The following is a 12,238-nucleotide window of genomic DNA, read 5'->3' on the forward strand; positions in this document are numbered from 1 at the left end:
ACCCTGGGGGTCTACAGCAGGCGGAGCACCCACTGCAGGAAACGGTGGGAGGACCTGAGATGCTAGGCACTGAAGACCGCGGAGGCCCAGCTGGGGATGGCCTCCCAGCGAGGAAGGGGTGCCCGTCAGAACCTGACCACCCTGATGGCTTGCATACTGGGGACGGTCTACTCAGAGCTGGATGGGTGCTTGAGGGCATCACAGCAGCCACAAGGGGGTGAGTACAGTAGGCATTACTACAATAATTGGTAGGTGGCATGGGATCCGGGTGGTGGTTGTGAGTTAGTGGGTGCCCCTTAATGCCAGGACAGACATTGCAGCGTGATCCAGCTCAAGGGTAATGGGAGTATGGCAAATGTAGGTAACCTAGCTCGTTTGCATTCCATGTCAGTCAGAGCTTTGTGGGTCCCAGGAGGTGTGCAGTTGGCGGTGTTTGGCCCTCATCTTGCTGTGGCATCTAGCCAATTCAATGCCAGTGCAATGCATAGTGCTCAATCCTGATCCCTGTGTGTGACGGTGCTGTGTATGTCAACTGTGGTGTTGGTGCTGTAATTGACCCAGTGCTCTCTTTCTCTCCCTCCCCCCATTTCTTCTTCTTTCATCCTGTCCATGTGTGCATTAGCATCATCTGGCAGAGGAGCAGTGGCACTGGTGACAGAGGGAGCTGCATCCCACAGGACCCAGGAGGCAGAGTCCACCGACGCCGAGGGTTACCAGTGGGACGGAGGGCGAGGGGAGCACCACAGGACAGACAGGAGGTGACCACACTGACTCAGACACCTCCTCCGATGGAAGCTCCATGGTAGTGGCGGACACCTCGGTGACCACCCAAGCTGCAGGTACAGCTGCCACCCCGTACCAGCACCGCCCCCCCAGTAGCCCCTCAGTGAGTTGCCCGTGCCCGCTCACCCAGGAGGGTGGGCATCTCCTTTGCCACAGGCACCTCAGACCCTGGCGTAGTGAGCCCTGCAGCTCTGAGTGAGGAGGCTATTGACCTCCTGAGATTCATCTCTGTCGGGCAGTCAACCACGGTGAATGCCATCCAGGGGCTGGCATCTCAGATGCATCAATGCAATGCATTCCTGGAGGGCATCCACAGTGGATTGACGGCCCAACAGAGATTGATTCAGGCTCTGGCCTCCTCTCTAATGGCAGCCATTGTCCCTGTTCCTATTGCCCCCCCCTCCAACTATGACTTCCCAGTCCTAGTCTCCTCAACCCCATCCCATTCCATTCACACATACAGACGAGCATGGAAACAAGACATCACGCAAGGGTGGCAAAGTCAAACAAAGGCACCACACGTCAGTCCCCAAGCACTCACACAAACAACAGGCAGTTGCACACACATCCACATCAACTGCCTCCACTGTCTCCCCCTCCTCCTCCTTCTCCACCTCCGTCACAGTCACGTCCACACTCACACCTATATGCACTGCTTCAACAGCCACCACCAGCATCACCACACCAAGCAGCACACACACCTCACTAGCAGACACATCCACAACATCCATCCATGCATCCCCTGTGTCCTCTCCCACCCTGTCTGTCCCCCCTTCCTAAAGGACATAAACGCAGGCACTCAGACACCCAACAGCCATCCACCTCCATCCAGCACACTGCCCATGCACCTGCACCCAAGTCCAGCAAACGTACTCCTCCAACAACCACTCCCTCAACTTCCACTCCCATCCCTCCTCCCTCATTCCACCCCAACATTCCGAAGAAGCTTTTCCTGGCCCTACTTGACCTCTTCCCTCCTCCTACCCCCCTTCCTGCCCATAGTTGGGGAGGCAAGACAGTGAAGGGTCCCACTCCACAAGTCCCTGCACAGTGTTGTGCGGAGTTCATCAGGATCAAGTTGGGGCTTGGACTGTGTGTGCCCTGTGGCCATTTGGGCCTTCTGTACTTTGGACTGGGCATTGGCCCTTTCTGGACAATTGTTCATGTATCTTTGTTCTAAAATTGGTTCATATGGTGGGTGTTGCTTTGCTGTAACAATGTCAGTACTGCCGAACTGTAGTCCTTATATTATTATGCCGTGCGTTGTGTGCCATTGATTTATGTCTGCAGCTGGTTGTGTGTATGGTGTGTGTGAATGGTGTGTGTTGTGCGTGTGTGTGTCACTCTCCTATTCATTCCTCCCGCCCTTGTGTGCTAGGTGGCTATACTCATCGTCATCGTCGGCGTTGGTGTTCCAGATGGAGTATGGCGTAAAAGAGCATTGGGAAGACTTGCAGATCCGGTTCCATGGCGGCGTTGGTCTTCTCTGTGTCTCTGTTGGTGAGTCTTTGGTCTTCTGTGATGTGTTTCCGCCAGGCTTTTGATGGCATTCGTACCGCCCCAGAAATCATGGTGGTTTGCAGTATCATAATATGGTGGGCGGTACCTTGTCTTCCGCTGTTGATGGCTACCGCTGTGGTCAGTGGTGTTAACGCCATGGTGGATGGTGTGGTACATTGTCTGTCTATGGGAGTTATCACTGCTATGGTCATAATTTGGTGGTAATTAACTCCAGCCTGTTGGCTGTATTATCACCACTTTAACAGTCACTGCCAATGTCATAATGACCACCTAAGTCTCCTCAGCAAGCATTTGGAAAAGTGCTGGGCAAGGGCAAAGAGGTCTGTACCTCTCAAGGTCCAAGGGATCTCTTCTACCACAGCTAAATCGAAACTGTAAATTAAAGTCCAAAGTGAATGATGATTTGTCCATTTTACCGCCATATGGGTCAAAATATTTCAATTGCCAGTCAGAGCATATCATAGAACAGACATCTGCAACATCCAGACAAGTTTCCAAGACCATCATCGGAAGGTATCCATCTGTGCTCTCCTGTACAATTTTGCAACAATTTATGAATCGATCGAGTCTTCACTTTCTCAGTCTCTCTGTGTATTGTCCTCAAGCTTACTTACTGAGGCTCTCTATGAATAAAACAATAGTTCATCTATTTCCAAACTAACATTTCATGTGAACAAAATCTGAAAGAAATGACACGTTAGCAAAAAGAAGACAATTTTCTCACATTTTACGAGGCTGGGGCCTAGCAGGCCTTAACATGATTAACTAAAGCAGAATTAAAATGGCGCACTTTATCCACATTTAACAAACACCTATAAACATTTCAATAATAAATTCATCATTAATAAATCTTGTGTAATTTCATGTTACAACAGTATATTGCAAAAGTGAAATAACTTGCTAACACATGTCAATAATTATGATAGGGAACTACATTTTCAAAATTAACATATACATTTCATACACATCCGTCAAGAAAATTAATTATCATTTCAATGATAACTATTCTTTAACATCATTAGGAAACATGTGAAATCAAGTTAAATTATTATTTCTTAGTTGGCATGTCTATACCACAAGCTTTAGAGCACTACCCTTGAGTGAAGGCACTTTAATATGGATTTTCAGTGCACCACTTTACAGTTAGATTGTTATCCATTCACACAATATAACATCAATATGGTCAAGTTTAGATCAACATTGTGATGTCAAAGGTTGCAGCCAAAACTCAGCTGCACCAACAGTTGGTGCTTGAGCTGGCGTGGGGCACAACATACAGAAGATGGATGAGGTGAATAACTGAACTTGAGCAAACTTCGTTCATCATTCATCTGGATTATTGCGTACTTTGGCAACAAAATTAAAGAAACTGTTCCATCTACATACATATATAAATATATATATATATATTTTTACAGTGTCAGGGTGAGTTACATTTTAAAGTGCACTTATTTGTGTACAGCAGATTTCCCATCCTGTTATGGCTGCAAAGGAGAAGACATGGGTCGTGGCCAAGCAAAATGCAATAATCACAAACACTTTGCATTGCCACAGCTATGTTTAGTCATAAAACTTTTGAAGTAATTGTGTTTCCAGATTTGGAATGACATTTGACTCAATAGGAAAGGGTTCTCCGTAGAAAACATATTCCCTGTGGAGAAAAACAATGAAAAAGTTAAATGTACACAGTCTTATTTCATGCAGATGTTGGTGAATCTAATAAAAGTTGAAAATCTACTCCAAATGAAGGTGGTATCATATGGGAACATATAGGAACAGATTTCAGAAATTTAGCAGCAGGGCTCTGTAAATTGAGTCCTTATTTCGTAACACTCGAATGTACTGACTGTGTGATCTGATTTCATTATTTTTGGTTAAAATCGGATCTTCCTCCTGGGCCACACTGCTTTCCATACACACAGCTTAAGGGCCTGATTCAGTTTTCGGCAGACAGGTTCCTCCTTCACAATGGTGATGGATATCCCATCTGCAGAAATATAAATCTGATAAGAAATAATGGGATTTACATTTTGGCAGAAACCCGTCTGCCAAAATCTAAATAAGGCCCTAAGTGTCTTTGAGTTATACTGAGCTACACTTATACACTATGGACCACACATGCTGAAGGAACACTAAAGCAAAGCAAAACCTTTTAATTTGGGTTGTTTTTAATAGCATTTATTGCAGCGGTGTCTGTGGCAGCGGTGCTGGCAGTGGTGCATGGGTCAGCACCTGCTGAGGGACACAGCAGGACGTGTCCTGCAGCCTCGGACGGCTGCCCACCGGGGAAGATGCTGGGGACTGTCGCTGAGGCTGCAGACGTGCCAGTGTCTGTGCAGGTGGCTGTGCAGGTGGCGGTGCAGGTGGCGGGGCTGGTGGCGGGGCAGCTTGCGGTGTTCGCCGCCGTACAGGTTGGTGTTGTTGTGGACAGAAGGGGTGACACTGGTCCCTCAGTCGGTGCCACCGTGCCCTGTCCTGACCTGCTCTTCTGCTTTTGTCCCTTCCCCACCTCTGATGATGCCGCAGGTGTCTTGCTCTTGGTGGCTGGTAGGTGCGGCGTCTCCCTCCAGGATGTGGGCACCTTCTTCACCTTGGCAGGTGGTGGAATGTCCTTGCCCTCGCTCTGTGGCACACTGGCTGCCCTGATGCTTGGCGCACTCCAAAAGACCGCTGTTGCTGGGACCACTGTGCCAGGTGATGTGGTGGCTGAGGTGCTGGGTTGCGACCTGGAAAGCCTGGCCCTAGGGGATGGACGGGGGGGGGGAGGTGTAGGGAAGAGGTCAATGTTAGCCAGGAAATATCTTTTAGACACACTGGGACGGGTAGATGGAGGGGGTTTGAGAGTGGAGGAAGAGGTAGTGATTGTAGGAGTACGATTGCTGAATTTGGGTGAAGGTGCATGGGCTGGAGGCTGTTATGAGGTGGATGGCTGTGTGCCTGCGTTTGTGTACTTTGGGAGGAGGGCTCACAGACACACTGGTAGAGGACACAGGGGAGGTGTGAATGGTAGTGGGGGTGGTGAGTGCACGTGAGCGGTGTGTGGTGATGGGCGTGCTGGTGATGGAGGTAGTGGTTGAAGATGTAGTGCATGCAGGTGTGAGTGGAGACGAGACAGGGAGGGAGGAGGACGATGTGGAGGAGGAGGACACAGTGGAGGCAGTGGATGATGGTATGTCTGCATGGGAATGATGCTTGTGTGAGTGCCTGTGGGATGTGTGGTGCTTATGTTTGCCTGAGCCACCCTTGTGTGATGAGGTGTGTGCATGCTGGTCTGATGGTGTGCTTGGGATAGGCGGAGGTACAGGGGATTGGGTCTGGGTGGAGGAAGTTGGAGGGGGAGGCTGGACACAGGGACAATGGCTGCCATTAGTGCTGAGATCAGAGCCTGATGCCTGGCCAGAATGAATGCCCTCCAGGTATGCATTTGTTTGTTGCAAATGCCTCTCGACACCCTGGATGGCATTCAGAATGGTAGATTGCCCAACAGTGAGGGATCTCAGGAGGTCAATAGCTTCCTCACTGAGGGCAGCAGGGCTGACTGGGGCAGAGCCTGAGGTGCCTGGGGCAAAGGAGATGCCCACCCTCCTGGGTGAGCAGCCACGGGACACACGCTGAGGGGCTGCTGGGAGGGCAGTGCTGGTAGGGGGGTGGCGGCTGTTCCTGTTGATGCGGGGGCAAAGAGGGGCCCGCCACCGCAACTGAGCTCCCATCAGAGGAGGAGTCGCTGATGTCACCTCCTGTTTCCGCCGTGAAGCTCCCCTCGCCCTCCGTCCCACTGGAGGCTTCAGACTCCGTTGTCTCACCCTCCAGGGCCAAGTAGGATGCAGCTCCCGCCTGTTCCGGTGGCACTGCTCCTCCGCCTGATGATGCTATTGCACACAAGAACAGGGAGACCACAAAAAGGGTGTGGGGAAGACAGAAGAAATACATGTTCAGTGCATGCAATACCACTACCGTTGGCGGACACTACAGACACAGCAGCCCTCTGCACTACGCCACGCACTTAGAGTTCCTAGATTAATCACATGCCCATGGGGTACAAGGCCTATGCCCGATTACTACACACATGGAAGTCACAGGAGCCTGACTAGGTGTAGATGGCTCTTACCACAGGTGGGGTTGGAGTGCCACATAGCCTGCCTCACAAAGGGTCCTTGCCTACAAAGCTCGCCCTGGCCTAGGGTAACCCACTGCCCACCTCCCCCACCCAGACACCTCGTAATGCGCGCAGAGTTAGATGGATGTGACGGTACTCATCCCCTTGTGGCTGCTGTGATGCCCTCAAATGCCCATTCAACTCCAGATATGCCACCGCCAGGATCCGGAACATCAGAGGGGTCATGGTGCGACGGGCACCACTCCCACGTTGGGAGGCCATCCCCAGCTGGGCCTCCGCCGTCTTCTTGCTCCAGCGGCAAATGTCCTCCATCTTTTCTGGCAGTGGGTGCTCCATCTGTGGTGGACCCCCAGGGTCCGGACGTCCTTGGCGATGGCACACCAAATATCCTTCTTCTGGTGGGCGCTGACCTAGAGGAATAGTACAGGGGAAAAGGAAAATCTTTAACCGTCCGGACCATCACAGTCATTGGCCCACGTTCCCACTCTTGCCCTGACGCACATACACTCACCGTCCGCACATGCAGGCCTCAGTCCCCCTCCCATGTATCTTCCATCCACACCACTCCAAACAGGCATTGCCCATGCAGCATGCTCACAGTGTACTCACCTGTTTGTCTGGAGGACCGTAGAGTAGCGTGTACTGGGGGAGGACCCCATCCACTAACTTCTCCAACTCCTCCGAAGTGAAGGCAGGGGCCCTTTCCCCAGACACATGAGCCATCATCGCTTCCAGACTGAGGTCACAGCAGCACTTGCAGTGTAGGTCCTCTCCTGTCGAAGGTCAGGTATCAAGTGAGTGAACAGACAGAAAATGGCGGTCATGTCCGTGGCGGTGCATACAGTCACCACCGGCGTACATCGTCATTGGCTCCTAGGACCCATAGGGTCCAATGTTAACCAATGCAAGATTGCGCTGCGGTCTCCGACCGCCTACCGCGTCGGTGTAGAACGACAGCGCAGTTACCTCATATCCCCTTGTCCCACCTTACAGGTCAGGCAGCTGTCATTTCAGGGGGCACATGGCATTAATATGAACTGTGTCACACCTATCTAGGCCTTGCATGCACACAGTAACAGGCACATAGCAGATTTACAAATGTTTGCTAATGACATTTAGTAATACCTCAGTGTTGGCTGACTCTCTGCTTGCTGTTCTCCTCCATAGGGCACGTCCGCTGGGGCAGGTGGTGAGATGGCGGCATCCTCCGGTGTACAGACCGCTGGTGGACCTGTCAACAATGGAAGAGAGACACGTAATAGTCACCTACAGACTTGATTGTGCAACAATCCAAGAACTGTGTGCCCAGTTGGAGCCAGACCTGATGTCAGCAATCCGCCATTCCACAGGAATCCCCCCTCTAGTGCAGGTCCTGTAAGTACTCCATTTCCTGGCAAGTGGGTCTTTTCAAACAACAGTGGCCATTGCATCAGGGACGTCCCAGCCTATGTTCTCAAACGTGTTGTCCAGAGTGTTGTCTGCCCTGCTAAAACACATGCACAGCTACATCGTTTTTCCTCAGGTGGAGGATTTGCCTACAGTGAAAGGTGACTTCTATGCCCTGGGACATATCCCCAACATCATAGGTGGCATTGATGGGACACATGTGGCCTTGGCACCCCCGCAGGAGTGAACAGGTGTACAGAAACTGGAAGAGCTACCATTCAATGAATGTGGAGATGGTGTGTTTGGCCAACCAGTACATCTCCCATGTGAATGCCAAGTTTCCTGGCTCAGTGCATGACGCTTACATTCTGAGGAATAGCAGCATCCCTTATGTGATGGGGCAACTCCAGAGGCACTGTGTGTGGCTAATAGGTGAGGACAAGGACCCTATACCCTGTGTTGTCTGGGTCTGGGGTTGTCCCTAAGGGTTAGTGTGTGTCTAACAGTTGTCCCTCGACATTTGCAGGTGACTCTGGTTACCCCAACCTGTCATGGCTACTGACCCCAGTGAGAAATCCCAGGACAAGGGCAGAGGAACGCTACAATGAGGCACATGGGCGAACTAGGAGTGTGATCAAAAAGACCTTCGGCCTCCTGAAGGCCAGGTTCCGGTGCCTCGATATGACAGGTGGTTCTCTCTACTACTCACCAAAGAAGGTGTGCCAGATCATCGTGGCCTGCTGCATGCTGCACAACCTGGCTTTGCGACGACAGGTGCCTTTTCTGCAGGAGGATGGTCCAGAAGGAGGTCTTGTGGCAGCTGTGGAGCCTGTGGCCAGTGAAGAAGAGGAGGCAGAAGAAGAGGATATCGACAACAGAAAGAACGTTATCCAGCAATACTTCTAGTGAGACACAGGTAAGAAGATGTCACTGCCTCACACCTCTCATACAATTGTTAGACCTATCATATGTCTGTCACTTTCACCCAGTGTACGGACCTTGACTTGTCACTTTGCCTTTCCATTTCACAGATGTGGGTCCCACTGTGTGACCTCTGCTATATTACCTCATGGACTAGAGCTGTGTTATATCGGTATGTTGACAATACAGTCGACATTGCTATATTCCATAGTTATTGCAAATACACATTTGTGAAAGCACAGACTGACTCCAGCTTGTTTTGTGATTCAAGAGTTTATTTCAGCGCAAAAAAGTGGAGGGCGGTTGTAAAATGGGCAGGGGTGATGGTGGAGGATTTTCCATGGCAGAATCTAGTCTATTTGTTTCACAGGTGCTTTGTCCAAAGGGGCATATGAAGTGGAGTTGGGGCAGTTGATGGATGGACAGGGTGACAAATTGGAACAGAAGGATGACATTCAGGGGGGTCTCATTTCCTGGCGGAGTCTTGGCATTGTTCTCTGTCTTTGTCCTGGATCCCAGGGACCGTTTGCGGGGTGGTTCTCCTTCTGCAGGGGGTGGGGTGCAGGTGTCGTGGTCCTCTGGCGGTGCCTCCTGTCCACTAGCGCCAGCAGAGGTGGTGGGCTGTTCATCATCCAGGCTAGTGTCAGGGGCCCCTTGTTGTGCCACAGTGTCCCTCCTGGTGTTCACAAGGTCCTTCAGCACCCCTACAATGGTGACCAGGATGGTGTTGATGGACTTAAGTTCCTCCCTGATCCCCAGATACTGTTCCTCCTGCAGCCGCTGGGTCTCCTGAAAGTTGGCCAGTACCGTTGCCATCGTCTCCTGGGAATGATGGTACGCTCCCATGATGTTGGAGAGGGCCTTGTGGAGAGTGGGTTCCCTGGGCCTGTCCTCCCCCTGTCGCACATCAGTCCTCCCAGTTCCCCTATTTTCCTGTGACTCTGTCCCCTGAACCGTGTGCCCACTGCCCCCAGGTCCCTGATTTTCTTGGGGTGGTGGGTTTGCCTCGGTTCCCTGTAGTTGTGGACACATTGCTGCTTGACGTGTCCTGGAGACAGAGGGATGGGCCCGCTGGGTGGGTGCTGTGCTGGTGTTTCTTGAGGGGGAGGCTCTGTGGTGGCTTGTGCCAGTGTCAAGGGAACCGACTGTCCCGAGGTCCCAGATGGGCCGGGCTGGTCATCTTGATCCAGTTGGACAGAGCTGCTGTCATCACTGTGGGCCTCTTCTGTGAAGGGAGTGGACATGTCTGGAACCTCCTGTCCGGTGATGTTGGGTAGGGGTCCTGCAGGGGTGAAAAAGGCATGATTATTGCATCTGTGTGTGCCATCGTGTGCAATGGGTGGGTGACCCTGTACTCCAGTGCTTGCATTCTTGTGTAGGACCTTGTGTGATAATTGGTTTGGGGTCTGTGTGGGTATCTGTAGTGGACATGCTTTGGTGATGGGTGTCCATGCTTTGGTGTTGCATGCAGGGCTTGGTGTTGGGATGTGTGGGTTGTGATTGTGGGACATTTGTGAGGTGTTGGAGTGATGGTGGTGAGGGTGGGGTATGTGATAGCATGCAGGTAGGGTGGGGGATGTAATAGTTACGATTTGACTTACCAGAGTCCATTCCTCCTGCTACTCCTGCGAGGCCCTCAGGATGCAGTATAGCCAAGACCTGCTCCTCCCATGTTGTTATTTGTGGGGGAGGATGTGGGGGTCCGCCGCCAGTCCTCTGTACTGCAATCTGGTGTCTTGAGACCACAGAACGCACCTTCCCCCGTAGATCGTTCCACCTCTTCCTGATGTCATCCGGTGTTCTTGGATGCTGTCCCACTGCGTTGACCCTGTCTACGATTCTGCGCCATAGCTCCATCTTCCTAGTTATGGAGGTGTGTTGCACCTGTGATCCGAATAGCTGTGGCTCAACCCGGACGATTTCCTCTACCATGACCCTGAGCTCCTCCTCAGAGAACCTGGGGTGTCTTTGTGGTGCCATGGTGTGGTGTGGGTGATGTGTGAGGTGGTGTGTGTTGTGATGTGTGAGGGGATGTGTTTGTGTGTGTTGTCTGAGGTGCATGAATGTTGTGTGAGTAATGGTGTTGTGTGCCTGTGGATGCTAGTGTTGTTTCTGCTGGTGTCTCTCTCTGGGCTTCTTTCTCAATTTTTGTTGTAGGGGTTTGTGGGTGATGTGGGTGTGTGTTTTATATTGTATTGAGTGTGTGGACGTGGTGTGTGTATGTGTATCAGGTGTGTGTATTTTGAATTGTCCAATGTGGTTGTGTTTTGTAAGTGTGTGAATATTTTGAGCGCGGCGGTGTGTACCGCCAATGGAATACCGCGGTTGAAAGACCGCCGTGTGGATTCGTGGGTCATGATAGTGTTGGCGTATTCCTGTTGGTGTGACGGTGGAGGTTTTGTTATCGCCAGTTTATCACTGACCTTTGGTGTGGCGGACTTGTGTGGGTGTCTGGTTTTTGGCGTATTCCAGACTGTGGGTCGTAATAGCTGTAGCGTTATTCCGCTGCCGCCGCGGTGTGTTGGCAGTCTTCTGCTTGGCGGTAAGCGGGATTTACCGCCAATGTTGTAACAAGGGCCATGGTCTCAAAATGTAATTTAGAAGAAAATCTTAGGCTATAGTATTACAGCAAAAGGGTGAATTCTTTTTAGAAAAGCTATTCATCAAAGTGCAGTCTGTCAGAAAAACAGATCCTAGAGTGGCTCTGGAAGGATCGGCGATACAGTGCACATAAGGTGGAATTTTCCCCTGATTGCAGCATACTGGAAGGATATAGACCTCAGGAGATGTTAGAGGACCTAAATACCTTCAACACAGGTGTCATGTTACTTGTTTTGACTCCAGCATGTTTTAAAAAAGGTTTGATGTCAGATTGGTTCTTGGAGTGGTGATGCCATGGAGCACCAAAACCTGTAGTAGCATACTCCCGGAACAGGAGAAGTCCACCATCCGGGATGGGGTGGCATTGACGATTGTGGTCCATCTCAGTGATGAAATGCCTATTGAGCAGCATAGAGCAAGCTTTACGTTTTGAAAAGACATGGAAACCTTTGCTTTAATATTGGTCCTGGTGCACCCCAAATACAAAATGCCCTCCAAGATGTAGAGTGATAGGCTGTTTACAAGAGCGCTGGGGATTTGGGAAACTGCAGTATAAGCAAAAACTACAAGGGTACCCTGCGTGTGGTTTTCTCATCACTGAATAAAAAAGAATTTGAAGAATATGAAGATTAATCTGTGAAGCTGTGGTCTTAAACGGAGGGGTAAGAAAGGTGTTACCAAGACGCCAGAACTGGCCTTTTCAGATGTTGTGAAACTTTTAAAGTTTTTTTAAGGTGAAAGGGACTCTGTATTCCTTTGTTAAAACTTTAATAAAATACTTACTTGAAAAAAGATATTAAAAATAAAAATGTTTAGGAAAATAAATTGTTACAATTAAATAACATTGTATTACATACCATTCAAAGTCAACAGCATATGTGCAAGATTGACTCAGGCACCCTCAGTCAC

This window comes from Pleurodeles waltl, chromosome 3_2 (assembly GCF_031143425.1).
Source record: "Pleurodeles waltl isolate 20211129_DDA chromosome 3_2, aPleWal1.hap1.20221129, whole genome shotgun sequence".
Taxonomy (NCBI): Eukaryota; Metazoa; Chordata; class Amphibia; order Caudata; family Salamandridae; genus Pleurodeles; species Pleurodeles waltl.